Source organism: Sarcophilus harrisii, chromosome 2 (genome assembly GCF_902635505.1).
Source record: "Sarcophilus harrisii chromosome 2, mSarHar1.11, whole genome shotgun sequence".
Taxonomy (NCBI): Eukaryota; Metazoa; Chordata; class Mammalia; order Dasyuromorphia; family Dasyuridae; genus Sarcophilus; species Sarcophilus harrisii.
The window spans coordinates 438069047-438094020 of record NC_045427.1 but is presented as its reverse complement, the minus strand read 5'-3'; positions in this window follow the sequence as shown (position 1 = coordinate 438094020).

Genomic DNA, 24974 nt, shown 5'->3' with positions numbered 1-24974 from the left:
AGCTCTCTTTTAAGATAATTTTAATTTCTTCTAGGAGAGCCTTGTGTGGTGGGAACCAGGTTATATCACCCTTTGGGGTTTCATTTGGAGACCATCTGTTTTTAGTCTCCTCAGAGTTTGAAATCTGTTTTTCTCTTTCACTACAGAAGCTATCTATAGTTAGAACTCGTTTTGCCTTTTTACTCAATTTTTTTTTCAAGTTGGGATGGGCTTTTAGGCAAGAAATTTCTAAGCTTCCTCTACAGACACCAGGAAGTGGCAGCAGCTGTGCTGGGATTGTTCTCAGTCACTCCCAGTGCTAAGTGAATGTGGCCAGGTCCCGTGAGACTCTGGCACTTTGTGGTTCGCTCTTTACCTTTTGTGTTTGTGTTGGATGTTTTATAAGTTCTCTGCTGATCAACTGGTTTGCAACCAGGGCAAAATAGCCAACACCGTGATTCTCTGCAAAGATTCTCTGCAGTGAGGAGTCTATACCACCCTGAGGAGACCACACTGCCCTATGGAGACCACGCACTGCCCTGGGTCTGCTCAGTGTGTGTTGGCCCCTGTGCTTTGCCTCTCTGCCTGCACCTGGCTTCCTCCAATGCTTCACCAAAACAGACCTTTTCTGGCAATCTTTGAAATTATCTTCTGTTGGTAATTTGCTGCACTCCCAAAATTCATTGATTCAGTCCAGAAGTATTTCAGAGGCTGAATTTCATAATTAGTGTGAGGTGAGGATAGTAGGAGAGCTCAGAAAGAAGTGTATATCCTCCTTGCCATCCTGATTCCACACCCTCTTTTCCCAGAGCTTTGAATTTTAAGAGACAGATCTGAAGAGAGAAATATACACATGAGATACCAGTGCAAAGGCAGGGATATAGGATTTAAATTCATGAAATGAGATTCCTGGCACTATGCTCAGTAATGACAAGAGGGAAAGCCATTGAGGAGGAGTCCACCATCCAAACAGTAGTACAGATAAGAGATGTTTAAGACCAAAATTATTGAAGGGTAGATGTTGGGAAAGGAAGAAAAGGGAAGGAAGAAATGAAAGAAAACCATGAGGTAGAAATCAGCAGGGTATTTTGACTGACTATAAGTATAGGGGCACAAAGAAGAATGAATTAGCAATGATTCCAATGCCACTAAAAGAAGTAGGCACCAGGAGGAGCAAGATCTTTGGAGAATTAATATGAGGTTTGAACCAGAGTATTTTGGTTTAATATTTAAAGTGTAAAGGTGAAACTGATTTATTCAACAATATCATCCCACCCCATTTTAGTAAATTATAATAGTCCGTGCCATTTTAACCTGATGAAAACAATCTCAATCCCAGACTTTAGTTTAAATCAATCAATCATAAACTTTAGACTTAAAAATTGAAAAGTACTTAAAACTTAAGTGATATTGCACAGGAATGGGTATCCTGTAAGGATAAGCATAGGAAAATTTGTCCTGCTTTAAGATTTATCTGTGTTATCAAACGAGTTGAGAAGAACTTTCCAGTAACTTGGAAGAGGGTATTATTAAGAAAAATACTTTTTTTATTTCATTATTCAATGTTTTCTTGCTGTCTATTCCTCTACCTTTGGTGAGAGTCTCCTTTATTGACTATTGGTTCCTTCTCTATTGGCTCTATTGATAGCTTCAAAAAGTCTAGAGGATTTTGGACTTCCCATTTTTCTACTGATGTCCTAAAATCATCACAGGTTTAGCATTCTAATCCCATGCTATTATCTGTAGTATGAGTCACAAATGGATTGTACATAGTTCCATAGATCCACAAGAATCTTAGCAAGGAAAATATATTCTAAGGGGAACTTCTTGAGAATTCCATGGATAGGTTAAGAAAGACTTGTGTTATCACAAATGAATTCTAAGTTGGGGGACTCTATATATACTTGTGGGGAGGGCATGAGCGGCTTTTGGAGAGATTTGTAAGTTCTTCTTTCCAAAACTTTCTTAGGATGGTAGACCAAATTGATTCTCAAATTATCATTTTGGAAGTACACCACTGGGGGCTTGAGCCAGTAGCATTAGATCACCCTAATCTCTCTGGAGTAACTGATTGCTTACCTCTTAGAAACAAAATTCATCTGGGGAAGTGTGAATTGGAATAAGGCTACTCAGTGCCTATATAGGTTATAAAAGCCCTGAACAGCCTACATTCAAGCTATCTTCCCAGAGAGATCATACATGTTTCCCTCTCTTACATTCTCTATTACAGCTATTCTTGTGCTGTATTCTTTGCCAGTATACCTTTGTACATGTTGCCCCCTATGACTAGAATGTTCTCCCTCTTTACTTCTACCTCAAAGAATCCCTAGCTTCCTTAAAAATATAGCTCATGCATTATCTTCCACAGGAGCTTTTTCCTGATCCCTTGCTTCTTCACACTATTGCCTCTTCCTTACACTTAAAGAAATTGTCATTATTTGAATATATTTTGCACATACTTATCTCTTCGTCATATAACTTTCCCTTAATAGAATGTCATTTACTTGAATGTAAGGACAATTCTGCTTTAATCTTTATATTGTCAGTACCTAGAACAATGCTGATCTGCTGCACATAGTAGGGTTTGAATAAATGTTTGTGAATCCCTGGTAGATGGACAAGACTGCTAACTTTGCAGAGGCTCCAGCTCAAATCTGTTTGATCACTTTCTACCCATGTGACCAGAGCAAACTAATTTTAATTACTAAGAAAGTAAATTGCTGGCCTGGTACCTAATAGGTCTTTAGTAAATATTTATTTATTGACTGATGGAGAACATTTTCTCCATTTCATTTACATAGCTTTGAGTTTTGTGAAGCACTTTATATTATTCCATTTTATTTGAACAAAAACCTTATGTAGTATCTACTATTATTATTCTCCATTTTACAGGTGGGGAAACTAGCTTGGAGAAATCAAATAATTTGCCCAGTCATGCAGCTAGTGTCTAGGATAAATTTGAATTCAGGTTTTCTTGATTCAGTTTCCAGAACTGCAAGCCTCTTAAAGGCAGAGTCTCTTCTTTTCTCTTCTTTCCTCCCTCCCCCACCCCTTTTCTCCAGATCAATTCTCATTGCATGGAAACATATACTGGGATTTTGGACTAAGAAGCATCTCTTCTCTGAAACTGCAAGTATATTTTATGTCCTTATTGTTGTATTGTTGTTGTTGATGATGATGTTGGGATTATTTTTCTTTGAATGATTAGAAAACCAAATGATGTATTTCTTAATTACAAACCTAACACTTGAACACTTCCTCCGTCTTGTAAGTCCAGCTCAATTTGCATAATAAAGACTTCTTTTTATTTTTTAAAAAAAAGTTATTTATTTTTCTTTTATAGATCAGATGTGTAAGACTGGGGAGATACTGGGAAGTAAGTTTCTATTCATCAAATTCTACTTTCTCATTGTCTGACATTTAAAAATGGCAACTGTGTGCTAATGGTACTATTAATTTTCTGTGGTTATTGGTGATTGTTTCACTAATATTGAGTGATGAATATGCTGGAAAGAGTATGAAATAAAGAATATACCTCTTTTGGTTAGACTTAGAAAGCATCTTAAAATATAGGATGGGGAACTACCAGGGACTTTAGAATCATAGCCTAATAGAAGGTTGTAGAATATAGAATATTAGGTAATAATTCTACATCTCTAACCTGATAAACTCTGATCTAGTGGGAGCAGATCATCATGATGGACCATCTAACCCACACTTCCTAGTTTTTCCACTTCTAGCTCTGGGAACAGTATTTAAGCAGGTATAATCATTCATAGAAAAGATGTATTAATAAATTGATTTTTAAGCAGGGGGAAGGGAGGAAGGAAAATAATCTAGAACTCAAAGTTTTAAAACAAATGTTAATGGCAGAGCCAACATGGCGGAGAGGACACACATATCTATCTAAGCTCTCTCTTACTCTCAGATTACTTTTTTATGAAACAGCCTCAGAATTAGTGCTTAACTGTCAAAACCCATGGATATTGGGAGTACAACACATTACCAACAGAAGATAATCTCAAAATTCACCAGAAAAGATCTGTTTTTGCTTGCAGACAGGGGCAGCTAGGCCAAGTGCAGAATTCAGGCAAGTAGGTAGTGAGAGCACAGAAAACAGCTCCCTCTGAGCAAACCAGAGGGGGTGGGTGGGGTGTGGTCTCAGCTAGTGGAAAATTTTCAGGGAGAATTTTACCACAGTGTCAGTTACTCTGCTCTGGCAGCAAGCCAGTAGACCAGCAGAAAAGCTATAAACAAAAAGGGTATAACCCCAAAATGCTAGAATCCAGGCCTGGGAAGGACAATCTCAGCACAACCACTGTCACTGCAGTCCAGTGAAGTTGCTGACTACAGTGTAGATGCTAATCCTAGCCCAGATGCTGATCCCACACAGTCATTGATGTTCCACTACTGTCTGACTGCTGCTTCCTGTTGTTTGTTGAGGAAGCTTGGTAATACCACACTGCCCCAAAAGCATACTGCAGTTGTTTTTTCTCTTTCTTTCTTTCTTTCTTTCTTTCTTTCTTTCTTTCTTTCTTTCTTTCTTTCTTTTTCTTTCTTTCTTTCTTTCTTTCTTTCTTTCTTTCTTTCTTTCTTTCTTTCTTTCTTTCTTTCTTTCTTTCTTTCTTTTCTTTCTTTCTTTCTCTTTCTTTCTTTCTTTCTTTCTTTCTTTGTCAAAATGAGTAAAAAGGCAAAGCAGGCTCTAACTATAGATAGCTTCTATACTGAAAGAGAGCAGACTTCAAACCCTAGGAGACTAAAAGCAGATTGTCTCCAGATGAAGCTCCAAATGATAATATAACCTGGTCCCCATCACACAAAGCTCTCATAGAAGAAATTAAAAAGTCTTTTTAAAAAGAGCTAGAAGAAAAATGGGGAAAGGAAAGGGAAGTTTTGCAAGAGGGTCTGGATAAGTCATGTTACTCATTAAAAGTTAGAGTGGATAAAGAAATCAACTCCGTGAAAAACAGAATTAGTGAATTGGAAAAAGAAAATAGCTCCCTAGAAAATAAAATTGGTGAAATAGAAAAAAAATCCATAGAACAAAACTCACTTAAAAACTCAATTGATACAGTTACAGAAAGAAATAAAAAGTAAATGAAGAAAATAATTCATTAAAAATCAGAATTGAACAAATGGAAATGAATGACTCAAGGAGACACCAAGAATCAGTCAAGCAAAACTAAAAAAAGAAAAAAAAAAGAAAAACATAGCAAAAAAAGTTAAATACTGACTTGGGAAAAGAACAGACCTGGAAAATAGATCTAGGAGAGATAATCTAAGGATTATTGGACTTCTTGAAAATCATGATGAAAAAGAAGCTTAGACATTATTTTTCAGAAAATAATCAAAGAGAACTGCCCAGCTGTTATAGAAACACAAGGTAAAATAGCCATTGAAAGAATTCATCGATCACCTACTGAAAGAGATCCTAAAATCAAAACTCCAAGAAATATTGTGGCTAAATTCTAGAACTATCAGATCAAGGGAAAAAATACTACCAGCAGCTAGGAAAAAAATCAAATACAGAGAAGCCACAATAAGGATTACTCAGGATCTAGCAGCATCCACATTAAAGAATTGAAGGGCCTGGAATCTGATATTCTGAAAGGCTGTGTTAGGATTATTACAATGTGCCAAGTAAGTGGAATTGAGGAGACAGTGGTTAAATCTAGTTTAGCATTGATTTAATCCTACAACAAATAATGGTTTCCTAGTGATATAATGATTGATGTATACTCAGTATGGGGCATATAAGGAGGAGCTTTAGGGCCATAAAGGACAAGTCCACTAGAAGCTCTTGGAGGAGGAGACAGATTCATTCCATCTTCCACCTTTGTGCTGGCTGGAGACTGAAGCTGGCAGAGGCAAAGGACTAGTGACAAGAACTCTTGGAACCAAGGAGAGAGATAGGCCTCTAAGAAAGCTAATCTGGCCCAGGGAAGGAGACAAGACTTGGAAAGAGACAAAAAAGAATTTGTATTTTAATTCCTGGCTGCATTTGGGGTGATTACTCTGAATCTGAAACTAAGGCTGCCTCCAGAAGCCCCCCAAGAAACCTGCTCACAGAGAATATTATATTTTAGAGAAGAATATTACACTAAGGAACTTGGTATGCAGCCAAGAATAACTTACCCAACCAAAATAAGCATTTTCTTCCAGGAGAGAAGATGGCCATTCAATAAAATAGGTGAATTTCATCTATTTCTGATGAAAAAACCTGAACTAAACAAAAAGTTTACCCTCCAAATAGAGGACTCAAGAGAAACATAAAAAGGTAAAAAGAAATCTTGGGAACTATATTTCTGTTATGAGTAATCATAAATAATACATGTATAATTTGGTTTTATTTTTATAATATAAAAAAGACGCTAGAGATGGAAAGGAAATTGTACCAGAAAAGGGGGTAAAGTGGAGGTACTACATCTCACAAAGAGGCAAAGGAAACCTAATATATCTGAGAGAAAGAAGGGAGGGGGATGAATATAGTGTGAATCTTACTCTCATAAGAATTGGTTCAAAGAGAAAATATTAGACTTATTTGATTTATAGAGAAACTTCTCCCACCTCATTGAAAAGAGGGAGGGGAAAAGCAAAAAGGGAAGGAGTAAGCTAAATAGAAGGGAATGCAGAATTTGTAAGGGAAATGTTTAAAAAATGGGAGGGACTGTAAGAGAGTGGGAGGGATCCTAATGAGGGAGGGCTGCATGAGGCAAGTGGTTCTCACAAGTTTAATACTGGGGAGGGAGGTAATGGGGAAAGGAAAGAGAAAAGCATAATCTAGGGTAACAAGATGACAGGAAATACAGAATTAGTAATTTTAACCATAAATGTGAATGGGGTAAACTCTCTCATAAAGAGGAAGTGATTAGCAGACTGGATTAAAAGTCAAAATCCTACAATATGTTGTTTACAGGAAACACACTTGAAGCAGAGCAATAAAACAAAGTAAAGGTAAAAGGCTAGAGCAGATTCTACTATATTTCAGGTGAAGAAATAAAAACAGGGATAGTCATCCTGATCTCAGATCAAGCAAAAACAAAAATTGATCTAATTAAAAGAGATAAAGAAGTACACTATATCTTGCTAAAGGGTAGCATAGATAATGAAGCAATATCAATATTAACCATATATGCACCAAGTGGTATAGCATCTAAATTCTTAAAGGAGAAGTTAAGAAAGCTGCAAGAAGAAATAGACAGCAAAATTATAATACTGTGAGATTTCAACCTTGCAGTCTCAGAACTAGATAAATCAAACCACAAAATAAATAAGAAAGAAGTTAAAAAGGTAAATAGAACACTAGAAAAGTTAGGTATGATCGATCTTTGGAGAAAATTGAATGGAGACATAAAGGAGTACACTTTATTTGTGGCAGTTCATGGAACTTATACAAAAAACTGACCATATATTAGGGAATAAAGACCTCTAAATCAATTGCAGAAAGGCAGAAATAGTAAATGCCTTCTTTTCAGATCAAAATGCAATAAAAACTACACTCAATAAAAAGCCAGGGGAAAATAGACCAAAAAGTAATTGGAAACTAAATAATCTCATCCTAAAGAATGAATGGGTGAAACAGCAAATCAATGAATTGAGCTTGCAACTAAAAAAGCTAGAAAAAGAGCAAATTAAAGACCCCCAATCAAATATTAAACCTGAAATTCTAAAAATGAAAGGAGAAATTAATAAAATAGAACTATTGAATTAATAAATAAAACTAAGAGTTGGTTTCATGAAAAAAACCCAATAAAATAGATAAATAAAACCTTTCGTAAATTTGATTAGAAAAAGGAAAGAGGAAAATCAAATGGTTAGTGTTAAAAATGAAAAGGGAAAACTTTCCACTAATGAAGAAGAAATTAGAGCAATAATCAGGAGTTACTTTGCCCAACTTTATGCCAATAAATTTGATGTGAAATGGAGGAGTATTTACAAAAATATAGATTGCCCAGATTAACAGAAGAGGAAGTAATTTGCTTAAATAGAAAAAAAGAAATACAACAAGCTATTAAGCAACTCCCTAAGAAAAAATCCTCAGGACCAGATGGATTTACATGTGAATTCTAAAGAACAATTAACTTCAATGCTATATAAACTATTTGAAAAAATAGGGATTGAAAGAGAACTACCAAATTTCTTTTATGACACAAACATGGTACTGAAACCTAAACCAGATAGGACTAAAACAGAAAAAGAAAATTATAGACCAATCTCCCTAATGAACATTGATGCAAAAATCTTAAATAAAATTCTAGCAAAAAGATTACAGAAAATCATCTCTAGGATAATACACCATGACCAAGTAAGATTTATACCAGGAATGCAGGGCTGTTTCAATATTAGGAAAACTATTAATATAATTGATTATATCAATAACCAAATTAAGAAAAATCATATAATTATCTCAATAGATGCATAAAAAGCATTTGATAAAATCCAACACCCCATTCCTATTAAAAATACTAGAGAGTATAGGAATAAATGGACTTTTCCTTAAAATAGTCAGGAGCATGTATTTAAAACCATCAGTAAGCATCTTATGTAATGATGATAAACTGCAACCATTCTTAATAAAATCAGGAATGTAATAAGGTTGCCCACTATCACCATTATTATTCAATATTATATTAGAAATGCTAGCTTTGGCAATGAGATGATAAAGAGATTAAAGGAATTAGAGTAGGTAATGAGGAAACCAAATTATCACTCTTTGCAGATGATATGATGGTATACTTAGAAAACCCCAGAGATTCTACTAAAAACCTATTAGAAATAATCCACAACTTTAGCAAAGTTGCCACATACAAAATATATCCACATAAATCCTTAGCATTTTTATATATCACTAACAAAATCCAACAGCAAGAAATAAAAAGAGAAATTCAATTTAAAATAACTGCTGAAAGTATAAAATATTTGGGGATCTATTTGCCAAAGGAAAGTCAAAGCACTTTATGAGCAAAACTACAAAGCACTTTACACACAAATAAAGTCAGATCTAAATAATTGGATAAATATTAAGTGCTCTTGGATAGGCTAAGTGACTATAATAAAGATGACAATACTATCTAAACTAATCTATTTATTTAGTGCTATACCAATGAGACTTCCAAGAAACAATTTTAATGATCTAGAACAAATAATAACAAAATTCATCTGGAAGAACAAAAGATCAAGAATTTGAAGGGTACTAATAAAAAAAAAAAAAAAAAAAACAATTGAAGGAGGCTTAGTTGTACCTGATCTAAAACCATATTATAAAGTAGCGATCACCAAAACCATTTGGTATTGGCTAAGAAATAGACTAGTTGATCAGTGGAATAGGTTAGGTTTACAGGACAAAATAGTCAATAACTATAAGAATATAATGTTTGACAAACCCCAAGACCCTAACTTTTGGTATAAGAATTTACTATTTGACAAAAACTGCTTGGAAAATTGGAAATTAATATTGCAGAAACTAGGCATGGAATCACACTTAACACTGTACACCAAAATAAGATCAAAATGGGCTCATGATTTAGGCATAAAGAATAAGATTATAAATACATTAGAAGAACATAGGATAGTTTATCTCTCAGATCTGTGGAGGAGGAAGGAATTTGTGACCAAAGAAGAACTAGAGTTCATTATTGATCACAAAGTAGATAATTTTGATTATATTAAGTTAAAAATGTTTTGTACAAGCAAATTAATGCAAACAAGATTAGAAAGGAAGCAATAAAATAGGAAAACATTTTTATATTCAAAGGTTCTGAGAAAGACCTCATTTCCAAATTATATAGAGAAATGACTCAAATTTATAAGAAATCAAGCCATTGATTGATTTCTTATTGATAATAATTTGATAATTAATATTGATAAATATTCAACTTATCAATTGATAAGTGGTCAAAAGATATGAACAATTTTCAGATGATGAAATTGAAACTATTTCTACTCATATGAAAAGATGCTCTAAATCACTATTGATGAAAGAACTGCAAATTAAGACAATTCTGAAATACCACTACATACCTGCCATATTAGCTAAGATGATAGGAAAAGACAATGATGATTGTTGGAGGGGATGTGGGACAACTGAGACACTGATGCATTGTTGGTGGAGTTGGGAATGGATCCAACCGTTCTGGAGAACAATTTGGACCTACGCTCAAAAAGTTATCAAACTGTGCATACCCTTTGATCCAGCAATGTTACTACTGGGCTTATATCCCAAAGAGATATTAAAGAAGGGAAAGGGGCCTGTATGTGCCAAAATGTTTGTGGCAGTCCTTTTCATACTGGCTAGAAACTGGAAAGAGAATGGTTGCCCATAAATTGGAGAATGGCTGGGTAAATTATGGTATATGAATATTATGGAATTATTATTGTTCTGTAAGAAATGACCAGCAGGATGAATACAAAGAGGCTTAGAGACACTAACATGAACTAAGTGAAGTGAATAAGCTAAGTGAAATGAGCAGAACCAGGAGACCATTATACACTTCAACAACAATACTATATGAGGATCAATTCTGATGGAAATGGCTATCTTTGGCAATGGGCGGATCCAATTCTGTTCCATTTGATCAGTGATGAACAGAACCAGCTACAGCCAGTGAAAGAACACTGGGAAATGAGTGTGGACTGCTTGAATTTTTGTTTTTCTTCCCGGGTTATTTTTACCTTTCTAAAGCTGATTTTTCTTGTGCATCAAGAGAACTATATAAATATGTACACATATATAATATTTAAGGTATACTTTAACATGTTTAACATGTATGAGACTGCCTGCCATCTAGGGAAGGGTGTGGTGGGAAGGAAGAGGAAGGTTGGAACAGAAGTGTTTGCAAGTATCAGTGTTGAAAAATTACCTATGCATATGTTCTGTCAATATAAAGCTATAATAAAAAAGCAAATGTTAAAAATTGCTTTTTTATATGTAATTGTGGAAAATAAAATGGTAAATAAAATGACACTCTCTGCCATTGTTGTCCTATAAGTTGTTGTCCTCTTGATTTTGTTTTGTTTTGTTTTATTGTCTTTTTTTTTATTTGTATTTCTAGTGCTTAGCACAATGTTTGGCACATGGTAAACTCTTAAATGTCCCTTTTGTTCATTCAAATATCTAAGCTAACAAAGACCTTCAAAGTCATACAATCAAACCTCATTTTTTTGCACAAAGGAGAAATGATAGCCAAAAAAGAGAAATGACTTTTGAAAGTTACAGAGAAAGTAAGTACTGACTGAGCTGCTACTGGAATCCAGGGCTCCTGACTCCTGGGGCTATTCTTTTCCTCCACTCAGTTCCTGATATCTATCTGTATGCACAGGTATCACATAAGATAACTACATGGAGAACAGTGGTCCCTTGGGAGAAATTAAATCATCCTTATGTTTAATATTGATATTAATCGACCTTTTGAACATTATTTCCACTGCTGTGATCAAACTAGTTTTAAAGCTCCTGCTGATGGGAACAGAGAAAAGGCAATAACCTGACATCACACTAGAGCTCGAGCTGCCTTTTTACTTGACATTTACAAAAATACCTTTAAAAAAACCATATGATTTTGCCAACTACCAGAAAATCAATTAGGAATTCTCAGGTTGAGTTATTCTCCCTACTACTGAGCCATTTGTTTCTCAGGCTTAATGAAACTGCTTTCAGTCAATAATAAAAGCATATATGAATAAATATATATACATATATCTATATATGCACCCTACATGTATACATCTTAATGACTACATATGCAAATGTGTGTATCTCTATTCAATATTGGCATGGCAGAAAGTATAAAAAGACTAAAAACATGAATTTACAGCTCAGCTCAGTTACCACTACTCTGAATCTGGGTAAGTCAGTTAGTTCTCTTTTGCTTCAATCTTTTCGCTGCAAAAACAGGGACATTGCAATTGATGGTGTCTAAGACCCCTTCTAGTTCCAATTTTCTATATCTTAAGTTACTTATTAAGTCTCTTGTTCTATGAATCTATGATTATCCATTTAAAGGATTGTGGCAGAAAATCACAAAATGATGTTATTGTTACTAGTAGAATAACATCAAGCATACTAGTATACAAGGACACTACCTGCCCAAATGCCAATTCATAAGAAGATCCTTTGTATTTATATAGCACTTCTTAGGCACTGACTCTTATTGGAGACCAAGATTTCTGTTGGCCCCTTCCTCCATCCAAATTACTAGGGTTTTTTTTCTTTCTTAAAATTTCTTTTAATAAGATTCATTTTTTTTTTAAAAATTGCTATCTATTAGCTTACTTTAGTTTCTTAATGCATCTCTCTCCCTTTACATAATATGTCAAATCTTGCAAGAAAGATCTAAAAAGAAAAGAAAAAGAAAAAGAAAAGAAAAGTGGTTCAGCAAAATCAGTCAATACTCTGACTATTGTCTGACAGTGTTTATATTGTTTACTACAGTATACATGTGTATTAAATGGTAATCCAGCATTTCTTTGAAAATCAGTCCCTAGTGAGAGGGCATCCCTTTTCTCCTTTTCAAGGCAGCTCAATCCACTCTTGGATAGCTCCTAATTTAAAATACTATTTTCTTTACCTATATTCCTTCATCTGTGTAGTGAAAGGAAGGAAGTTCATTTTCTCAACTCACCAAGTCTGGACATTATAATTATATTTAATTTAATTTATTTTAATTTCATTTTATTGTTCTTTTAATTTATAACGTTGGAAAATTTTCTTGGTTCTTTTAATTAACCACTGTATCAGCTTATGTACATCTTTCCATTTTTTCTGAATTTCTTGTATTAATTATGCTTATAGCACAGTGATATTGCATTCTTTTATACACCATAGTTTGTTTAATCATTCCTTTATCAACAAACAGTAGAATATGAAGAGGGACTAGATTTGTGATTTCATTATTGTACAAAACTCCTAGATGAGAAAAATTTCTCAATTTATAGTCTTGGAAAGGTATCAAAATCACTAAACTGTTTTGATTTGATCAGATAGAATGTTTCAACAGCAGGACTTGAACCCCATGTATTTCTGGTATCAAGGTTTAATCTCTATAGACTATGTCATTTTTCTAGTTCTTTGCATTCACAGAAATGCTGCCATGATTTCTTTCTTTCTTTCTTTCTTTCTTTCTTTCTTTCTTTCTTTCTTTCTTTCTTTCTTTCTTTCTTTCTTCCTTCCTTCCTTCCTTCCTTCCTTCCTTTCTTTAGGCAATTGGGGTTAAGTGACTTGTCCAGGATCACACAGCTAGGAAGTGTTAAGTGTCTGAAGACAGATTTGAATTCAGATCCTCCAGACTTCAGGACTGGTATTCTATCCACTGTACCACCTAGCTGCCCTCACTGCCATGATTTAAAAAAAAAATCTTTCTGTCTTTGATTGCCTTGCAATATTATTTATCTTCATTTTTGAAGAGGACCAATGATATTAGGAGGGTGATGTCTTGACTTGCAAGTGCATTGGATTTTAGTGAATTAGGATTGTGCAAAGTCATTGGTCTTACTTTCCCCTCCAAAGTCATCAGAGTTCAGTGGCAACACATAGGTCAGAATGACTGGAGATGGCTCTTATCTTGCAGTATATGCTTATCAGTAGGGTCTCTGAAGAAAAGATTCATCACATTTTTAAAATTAAGCTAGCATAACCCAAAATTGATTTCAATAATAGTGAAGTTACCTATGTATCGTTAATTTAATTAAATTTAACAAGGTCCCATTTACTAGAGGCCTCTTGTATGTGAGGTCCTGTGCTATAAGAATGAAAAGATGATGAATAAGACACAATCTCTTGTGAAGAGCGTGTATTTTTAAAATCAGCAGGAGTCCGGAGTTCAGGTTAGGGGAAAATCGTCAGTCTTTATTCTCAGTAAAGAAGGATCGGAGGTGGAAGAGAATCGGCGATAGCAATGTGTGCAGCTGAGTCAAGAAGCTAGCTAGACCCGCAGTCACACGACCAGCAGCTAGGAGAATTGAATCCAGGCCCAATCTCTCCCAGCTTCTCTTCCTGTTCCTCTCTCTGCCTCCACCCACCAAAATCGTCATTTCCTGTACAACACATCAGGACTTGCACAGAGTGGGCAGGGACCATTCTTTATCCAATCATGTATATTAATAGAGTATAGTCCAATTACTATTTAGCCTCATGTACTTGGGACCTCAGTGCATCAACTCAAACCTCAGCCCATTACAATCTCTGATTTTAAAAATTTTGTAGTTTACTAGGTTGTAGGATAAAATAGTGGTACATATGGAGCTAGAAGTCAAATTTCACAGAACTGCAGAATTCCAGAGTGGGAAGGGACCGTACTGATCACTCAGTCCAATCCAGATTAAAAAAAAAAACAAACAAACAAAAAGAATTCCTATTACAACATGTATATCCTCATCTAGTGTTTGAAGACTTCCAGTGAGGGAGAAATCTTCTTTGTCAAGATTGCTCAATCCACCATTGGATAGCTCTAATTGATGCTGTACTTTTTCCCCTTACCTCACATCTGCCTTTTTTTTTTTTTTTTTTTTTTGCAACTTTCACTCATAGTTCCTAGAATTAGTCTTGCCCTCTAATGCCAAATCCAATAAATATAATGTCTCTTTCACATGAAAGCATTTCAACTTCTTCAATGTAGCTGTCATTTTACCCTTGAATCTTCTTTTCTCTAGGTTAAGTATCCCAAGTTCTTTTTTATCTATCCCTATAAGCATGAACTCAAAGTTTTTCACTCTTGATTGTTCACCTTTGGATGCTTTCTAGATTACCAAAGTCCTTAAAATAAGCTTAATGCTTACCAGGAGTCTCACCAGGGCAGACTTCAAGGGAATCATTATTTTCCTATGTTGTTTTGACTCAACCTAATCTATGCTCCTTCCACTTCATCAATATGCACAGCAGGCACATTAATAAATACTCTCTTTAGTTACTCTATTATAGAGTGGATATGGTCAAGTTCTATGTTCTATTCTAATACTAAATTCATTCCTTTTTCTGCAATAGGCTCTTGTTCTTAGACTGGATTCTAACAGTGACAAAATGGAAAAAAAAATGTGCATGACCTTCTGGCGCTAAGATATAATTAGATTTTACAAATTGGGGGATATTCAATCAAAGGGAAGATAGTGCTTGTCAGCAGGTATCAGAGAGATAAGGCTAAATGGAAAGTATTTCTCTATAATTTTCCAGTGAAGGCAGGAATTTTCTTCTCCAACATCAGTGTAGGTATAAAAAAGCAGAAAGATGAATTGTTCCCTGTTATTCCCTGAAGTTATTCCTTGCTATTTCCACAAACTCAAAACCTTTCTCATAATTCCTTTGTCATAATTGTTATGCAGTTATGAAAGACAGGATATTTCACTATACTCTTTTAGTTCTCCGATCTTGGACAGGTGAAGATTCATTAATAAGAGGCTAAAATTCTATTTTATGCCAAATTATAATTACAGTAACTGACATGTACAATGCTTTATAGTCCATAATGCTTTGTATTTCTCTTATTTGAGCCCCAAAGTAACCTGTGAGGTGGCAGGAGAGTTACTATTTATCCCACTGTATAGATGAAGCAACTGATACTTAGATAAATCAACTAATGTAGAATCTTAAAATTTTATAGCTGAAAGGAGACTTAAAGATATCCTACACCAGTGGTCCTTAACCTGGGGTTGACTGAGGTATGAATTCATTGTAGGGGATTTGTGAACTTCTTTATTTTCAATAACCTTTAAATGAAATTTAACATTTCCTTCAATTATTTTAAAAAGAACATTATTTTGAGAATGGGTTCATGGGGTTCATAAGACTGCCAAAAAAGTTAAGAATCACTGATTTGATATGATTTTTAAATAAGTATGAATAAGTAAATAATGCATATGTAATGTATAAATAAGCAGACAGAATCTTCAAGAGATGAACAAATGACAAAATCACGATTCCCACTTAATCCCTTAAATCAGTCAGTTATCATCAGTTATCTCTTAAATGTAGGAAAAAGTATTTTGAGCCCATTCAGATCACTTAATCACTAAAACATGATATCAAAACAAGATTGACACTATATATAAAAGATTTATATCTACATGTATATGTTTTTGTGTTTGCACATGAATATGTACATACATATACATGTATAAGTATAAAATAAGAGGCAGCAACACAGTGCTCTTATTAGAGGATGGACCTGCAGTAAATATTGATCCAGTTCAAGTCCTACCCCGCACATGTCCATGTCCATGTCCAAGTCACTTACCTTCTTAGTGTCCCTTACCTAAATTCCCTAAGAATTTCAAAGAAGATACTGACTTACATTGATATAAGGTCTTAATCTGGATCTTTTTAAGCAGAAGAAATCACAGATCTCATTCATTCCATCTCCCCTTCAAAAACATAAACATAGGGAACAATTGAAGCAGAAGGATAAATATTAGTACCAGCATTCACCAAAGTCAGACACCGATTTCTATTTGTGCACTCAGCATTGTACTAGAATAGAATACTTTACTAGAATACAAAAGATGGAGAAATCACTCTTCCCACCCCCCACCCCCCTCCTCACCACCTGCCCTCTGCAAACTTTCAGTATAATTGAGAGCAAGACTCATACACAGGAAGGAAGCATTGTGGTATAGAGCAAAGAGTACTGTCCTGAGAGTCACAAAACCTGATTTAGCTTAGCCGTAAGATTTAGCTTAGACACCATCTCCCTCCAGAACAAGGATTAAATCACTTTTCCTCTACCTCAGTTTCCTCTGTAAAATAAGCTTGAATATACTTCCTGACTCTAACTTTCTAAGCAAGTCCATCAAATTCTTAACTGAATGATGCCATCTGTAGGTGCACTATGAATTCAGAGAGGAAGCTTTTCAACTATTCTTAGTTTTAGACTTTTTCTTTTCTATCCTAAAACTTCCCTGTATGCCTCAGAATGTAGTGTATGGGAACTATGGAAGTGAATTTCAAGGCATAAATTGACTAGAGAGAAGATTTAAAAATGGGCCCAGGATAAGGATGGAGAGAAACAGTACAGCCCCTAAGGTATTTGTCAACATGAAATGAAGGTTGTTATTGTCTTTTTTTTAACCTTCTAAATGATGCCCAACTATTCCCCTCTTTATGCTAATGTGTGTTAATTTCAGATACTATATTTCCTTCCACCCCTTTTCTCTCAACACTAAGTAAAAAGGTAATTTGTCTTTTCCCCTCTAAATCACAACAGGGGACTCTGTGCTTGTACTCTGCTCACCTCTTCATACCCCATCCCCTAACCACCCAGTATTGCTCCCCCTTCACTCTCCCTTTCAGACTTACATTGTCAAAATGTGGAGAAATTAATTGATTTGTGAAAGAAAAGTGCAGGCGAACTGTATTAAATCAAAACATTCTTCTCATACCTCCCAAGCTTTCAACAAGGAACAGATATTCTTCAAAAATGATGAGGGGGAGCAGGGCCAGTCAGGGGTGGGATGGGGGAGGGATATTGAGAACTGAGAAAGGAACAATCAGGAGAAGTTGAAAAGATCTGAAGGTTGGGTTTAGGGTTCCTATATTAGAAATTTGGCTTCAGCACTACTCTGAACTATGTCACTGTAAGAAACAAATACCATATTCAGTTTTCGAGGAAACCATTGCCATATGTGATGGAGCTGGAAACCTGCCCACTCTCTTCCCACACCCCTAAAGTCTCCCACCTCTTCCTCAGCCCTTGTTGATTCACTAAAGACTCTGATTAAGTTTTGTGAAATCCATCTCTTTGCCTTCACTTCCATATACATTACAGATGGGCTGAAGGAGAAAGGCTCCTTGCCAACCAATAGGAAAGGAGGTAGCTTCACTCAACATGGGGTGTGAGAAAGAGCCAGAAGTTCAAGTACTTAAGAACAGGGGGTGTGTGTGGAAATCCAACCTGACCCTGAGGTTGAGTTGAAAAAAAAAGTAAGAAAACAATAATCCCTTGCTCCCCAAACCTCTTGAAATTCCAAATCTTCAATGGATCCCAAAGGATGGAAATGGTGGAACAAATCCCACATTTCCTCAACAACATGAGCCTAGACTAGGTCTATGCAAGGGAACCACGGTCAGGAAATCGCCAAACCCTAATAATAATAAGAATTCACATTTGTAGTGCATTTTTTAAGTTTCACAAAATATTTTTCTTACAATAGCTCTATAAAAGAGATGGAATAGGAATCATCACCATTTTCCAGAAAAGAAAGTGAAACTCAGAAAGATGAAATAACGTGTCCAGAGATGCATAGCTAGGAGCAATCAGAATTGAAATTCAAGTCCTATTCCTACATATTCTAATTCATCACATTGCTTCTCTATCAATTAATCAGTCTCTTAATTTATTTATTCACAAATATTGTACAATATACAAGACACTGTCCTAGGTACTGGTCATAAAGAAATTGCAATGAAACTGTTCTTGCTCTCCAGGAGCTTCTATGCCATTTGGGGAAAGTAGATGTGCTTAGATAAGAATATAGGAAATAAATGAAAGTGAACAAAAGAAATTTTGGAAGGGAGAAAAATAGATTTCTTTATTTGAAAAAAAATAGAGAGGTGAGATGTGGTACAATATGAAGTGGTAGAATTTCACTTTTAGATGAGGTCATTGAATCATTAGTATTAATTTACCTAATTTTTACCTTTAGTAGGAATAATCTGCAAATATTTGCAGTGTAAAAAGTCAATAAAACAAAAAAAAATACCCACATGAAAAAAAGGGGGAAAAAGTCAAATTCATTCATTCATTCATAGAATTATAGAAACACACAATCTTATAGTAGGAAGAAACCTTGGAGGCCATTTAGTTCAATCGTAGGCTGAAGAATATCCTCTATCCTACACCCAATGATTGATCATATAGACTTTATGTTAAGACCTTTAATGAAGGAAAACTCATCATTTCCTGGGATAATCCATTCTATTTTTGAATATTTCTAATTAGGATTTTTCCCCCCGGAAAAAGGTGATAAATATGGGGCTCAAAAAGATCTAGATTATCATTTTAGCCATCATTCCTGTATTTTGTTAACAAGTATAAAATGAAATTAAAAAAAAATCAAATATTGTAAAAATCGGAGTAAAATATGTTTGTCTTTTTTTTAATATGATGACCAGACTGGCAAATCATTATCATTGTTGGATTTTTATCAAAGTATTTGATAAATGTCTCATACTATATTTATGGAGAAGATATAGTAACACTGGGATAAAAATAGTCCATTTATTGCATTAGGGATTAATTGAACTGAGATCTTCCTGGGTCCAGAATTCTATTCATTATGCCATCCCATTACCTTGAGAGAAAACAGCTTTACAAAGAAATAAAGCTGGAAATCAGTAACATGTTAAGGCTTCCCTTATAATATTTCCTCTACATATTTATATCTTCTCTTTTCATGTGGGTCTACTCAGGAGGATGAGGGATTAACTCAGTAAATTCTTTATGTATACAAGCAATATTGTACTCAACATTCATTCACTACCTAAAAATTAAGTGAGTGTTCCTACGTATTCAATGTGCAGAACAGGACTTCTCCATTCCAACAATATGGGAGAGAGATTATACTGTGTGAAAGACAAAACAAAAATATACAAAAAACCTAAACCCAAAACATTTACTGTGCTTATGTTGTATGTGTATGCATAGGGGTAATAACTATCTTTAAATATTTAAAGTTTGGTCTTAAGGGTACAATTAAGAACAATAGGTTCAAGGTGTAGATAGGAATGCTTAGTCTTGGTATAAGTAAGAATTTCCTAGCATTTAGTCTAGAAGTGAAATCAACTGCCATAGGAAATAGATTCCCTGGAAGCATTCATTCAAGCAGAGGTTGGACAACTACCACTTAGGAATGTTGTAAAATGAATTCCTAATCAGGAATGGATAGGACTCATTTTCTGAAGACCTTTAACTCTTAGGTTCTGTGCTATAGACCATGTTCCATGATTGAGTTTAGCAATCCTCATCAACAAAAGAAACATGGTTAGTTTGACATAATAATTTTGTTTTTGATGAAACCTTACTAGCTCATGGAAATTACTGATGCCTCTTTAAGAGGCTGACTATCAATCCCCTGTGTAATCCATCCTAGAATTTTTCCATAAATCGAAGTCAAGATCAATTGAGCTATAATTTGCAAGATAGACACGTTGTTATTGTTGTTGTTAATCTAGACATTTGTCCATCGCTGGCCCTGCAACATCACTTCATTCTTTACAATACTTCCAAATTTACCAACTGTGGCTGAGTGACCACATCTGCCAATTTGATTACTACCCTGCACTATAATTTGTGAGTCTGGTGACTTGAATTCATAAAAAAAAAAAAAAAAAAAAAACAACAGAAAAACCCAACTAGTTGCTATCTTTCTACCTTCCTTAAAAAAGTATTTATATTGGCTTACACCTCTCTGTTAGCCATTTCTATTTTGTCCTTTCCAGTCCAAAGATCATTCTAGACATTTAGTAGCACCATGGAGAAAGACTTGATGTTGGAATCAGAAAGATCTGAGTTCACATCTTGCATTAGACATTTACTATGTGACTCTGGGCCATTCACTTAACCTCTATCTGCCTCAGTTTCCTAACTTGTGAAATATATATATATATATATATATATATGTATGTAATAATAATACCTATGTGCCATGGTTATTGTGAGGATAAAATGATAGAATATTTATAAAATATAATTATAAATATTAAACTACATATAAATGCTAGTTATTAATATTATTCCAATTAAAGTTGACCAATTCTATCTTCTCCCTGTCATCTGTTACTTCTATCCTATCTACCACAAGCAGCTGTTTCATTCTTTTTTTGAAACTTCTCTTTTTCCCTAACATAACTTAAAATAATTTTCTCTTTAGTGATCTTTAGCTATGGTTATGAAGTTTTTTACTCCTGACATTATTCTTCAGACTTTGTTACACTTTTTTTATTCTTCATTTATCTTTGCTTCTACCTCCTGTATATGCTTTCTCAAAATTTAAGTTGCTCTGTCATTTCCCATTAAAACCGTAGGTATTTCATTATGCAATAAGATTGTTTCTTCTTTCCTCTTCATTAGAATTATTTTTCTATGTGTCTTCATAATTTCACTCCTGGTTGTTTCCAATCTTTCCTGACCTAACTTTCCCTGTAGATTTTAATTCTTAGAATGCCTACTTCACTTTTCTCTAATCCCTTTGAAATTTGCCCTCATGAAATTTATGGTGCACATTGAATTATTCCCAGTTTTCTTCTCCTGTCATAGATTTTAAGATGTGGTGCACATTTCCCCTATTTTCTTTCTTTTTGTAATTCTATTCTACAACCAATTCCTCTTGTTCCTTTAAAACTTTAGAATAACTCTTCCTCTCAGCCTCTGAGGGATGAAATTTTCATTAAATAGCCAAGTCATGAAGTTATTAACTGTTCTGCTTTTGAAATATACCACCAATATTACATAATAGTCTTTGTCCCAGACTTAAGATCTCTTTCTAAAAGTCTTGATAGTTAAGTGGCTAGATAGATAGAAATATATATAACCTGTTTTATATGCCAGAAACTAGTACTAAATCTTGGGGATTCAAATATAAGAATGCATGACTGTTTTCAAGGAACTTGCATTACAACCAGAAAGACAACAGATAAAGAAAAGTTGAAAAAGGGATGAGGAAGGCTGAATGGAATTGTGGTGTGGATGTCTTGTTCCTGGTAAGAAAAGGCACAAATTCACCTATCAGAGCTCAGATTCCCAGAAGAAGAGTCCAAGATTTGGGAGGATAAGAAGGGATGGGGATAATTATGGAATGGAGGCATTATAGTGTGGAAGTGGTTAAAAAATGATGTGGAGGTGTGATTCCAGACAAGATAAGGTGAAAATTTGCCCATTAGAGCCTGGTAACATGGTCCAAGATTATATTGGGAAGGAGATAGGAATAATGTTCTTAGTAGAGATATAAATTTTATCCAAAGGCTGTGTAGCCTATTCCAATGTCAATATTGCCTTTTTTCTGTCTCCATTATTATCCAAATATTTCAAACTGTTTTTAATATATAGCGTCTCCCTCTTTTTACTTATTTTTCTTCTTTTGAATAGGTATAATATTCAAATATGTCTCATTCCACAATGTTTCAGTGATACCATGATGTTAAATTTTTCTTCCTATGTATTTTTAGTCTATCTTAAGTATTACCCATTCATTATACATATTTTTTAAGTTTAATTGGGTAATTTCTGGTTTCTTTCTTGCTTTTTATCTCCTTTGAATTTCTTAGTGTCTTTATTGGCATTCTTATTCTTTCATTATAACTAGTCCTTGTTTTCTAGCTTGCTGGATATTCTTAGGCAGTTATCTATATACTACATCTTTTTTCTTTTACTTTAAAGCTCTTTTGATTAGATTTATAAAATGCCAGACAAATAATATTTTTAGCACTTGTTAGAGTACTTTATCACTGGGCAGGAGCCTATCATTACTGTATTTTATGTTATTATCCAAAAAGTACAAATTCTCTTCTCAACAAACCAAAAACCATCTCCCTTTAAGGGACTTATATTTGGTTGTGGGAAAACAATATTTAACCTGATTTTCCCCTCAAATTATTTTACATATATACATACACACATTAACTCTATTGATACACAAATCTATGTGGGTGTATTGTGTGTGTATAAACATATATATTCTCTCTATATATGTACATATATATAATAAATACACGCATATACAACATATACACAATAAAACCTAAAGTCAATTACCCCTAAAACTGTCATCACCCAAATTATATCCAATTATGATGGATGATCCCCAAATGATCAGTTTCTTCCTTTTGTTAAATGTTCCTACCTAGAATTGGTTCAAGAAAATCTTTTTCTATTTATGATATAGCTCCTTTCAAGATTTTCTTAAATGTGGGCAAAGGGGGTTCCACCTCCTTTTTAAAGATTCATTATCCAAGATGGATATTGGATATGGGATAGTCTATTTTTTCTCCACAAAAATGTAATATATTTAAAGGATAATAGGAATTTATAAACCAGTACAAAATCATATTCAACATTCAACTAGCCCATTAGTGTCCCTCTTCCTTCCCCAACATTACAACTCCCTCCAAAAAGTGGAAATAACATGGGGTTGCTATCAGGGTAACACCCTAACATTCCAGTGAAATCCCTCTCTCCCAAAGGGTCTGTAGTGGGAAGTAATTGATTTGAACACTACACATGCAACTGGCAACAGCTGATGGAGTTTCCTCCAGATGGGATCATGGGACCCTGAGTGGGTGGACATCTGGAGGGGATGGGCCTCTCTGAAGAGATTATAACAGCTGCCCCTATTCTTATCAGGTGCCCCCTCCATCTGGGGTTATTGAACTGGTCTTAGAAGCCTTCAGGGAGCTTGGCTAATAGTTTTGGACCTTAGTAGATGTAGTCACCTGATATGAATATGGGAGCCCAAGTGATCTTTTTGTACTGAATCAGGAAGAACTTTCTCCACATGATCCAAAAAGAAAAATGGTATAGCTGGAGCTTTCTGATACAATGGACTCCAGATCCAGAAAAGGCAAAAAGGTATAGGAACTATTCTCATACGCTAATTCAGGGGAGTGTTGTGGGCCCTAAGAGGGGGGGGCAACAACTCATGTACCAGCATGAACTGTAATTTGGGGCACAATGTCAATAGTAGTAATTAGTTTATTAGAAAATCCTCAAAGATGAGAGCATAAAAAACAAGATTCATCTAGATTAAACTGGATAAAAAAGGGCTGGGAATTGCCATCAGTGGTCATGCAGGTATTCTAAGATATCAAGAACCAAGGATCAGGGAGTGGATTGCTATAGGTAGCAATTGAACAATAGCTGCTGGAACCTGTCCTTTTTGGCAGATGTTTGGAGCAGTGGAGTTTCCCTGATACCCTTCAGGAATTTCTCAGACTACGCTGGTGAACCATGAGAGGTGCATGTCCCTGGGATTCTTGAGTTTTGTCTTTGAAGGCCACAGGGAACTGAGTTCATTGTGTAATTTTGTACATTAGTGAGGATAGCTGTCTGATTTGAATATTGTGGTCCATGTGGTTTCAGATCAAAAGGAACTCATTTTTCATACTAACCCTACTTCCATACATAGTCCATTTCAGACTCATTGTTACCTTGGGTTGGGTTAAGCACTCTCTTTAAAAATAGACACCCCTGCAGGGAGAGAGAAGAGATAAGTAATCCCCATTTTATAGAACCATAATTGCCATTTTACATTGTATAAATAGCTAATTTACTTTGCTAATAACATGTTTCCTACCCTCAGACAACTTATACTCTACTAAGAATGACAGCTAATATACATATGACTGTAATACAGTTTAAATATAGAATCTTAATGTACAGAGAGGCACAAAAGGCTTTGTGAGTATAGAGAATGGAACGATCATGATTCACTGGAGAGGGGTATCCTAATTTAGCACTTAATATTAGAGTATCTCATGACATTTTTTTTCCTGTTATTTAATAGAATGTATTTGTTTAAGTTGTAAACTCCTAGAGGACAGTGATTATATTATCTGTCTTGGTATTCTTTACAGCTCTTTAGTAGTGCTGTGCTCATGGTAAATATGCAAAAAGTATTTGTTTGTTATAAGTGTTTGTTTAGTGAACAGCTGCCCTGATCCACAAAGCAACAAAGCAAGGCTGACTGGCAGCTTCCTATTGTCTGTTACTTATTCTGGGAAAATCTGTACTATTTAGATCCTCTGTATTCTATAGAATTAGAACAAATAAGTATGGGAAGGCACATATGGATGGACTACCAACATTCCATTTTGTAAATTCTTTTCCATGTCAGAGTTAATTTTATCCCCGCAGCTTCCACTTGCAGCCATAATTCTATTCAGACCAATATGTCAGAAGAAGAGTTATAGCTCCATTATGTTATAAAAGAAAGCACACTAGATTTGGTGTTGGGAAAACCCAATTCAAAGTCCAACTACCTACTTGATTGTTTTGGTAGTATCTTCTTTGGGCCTTTGT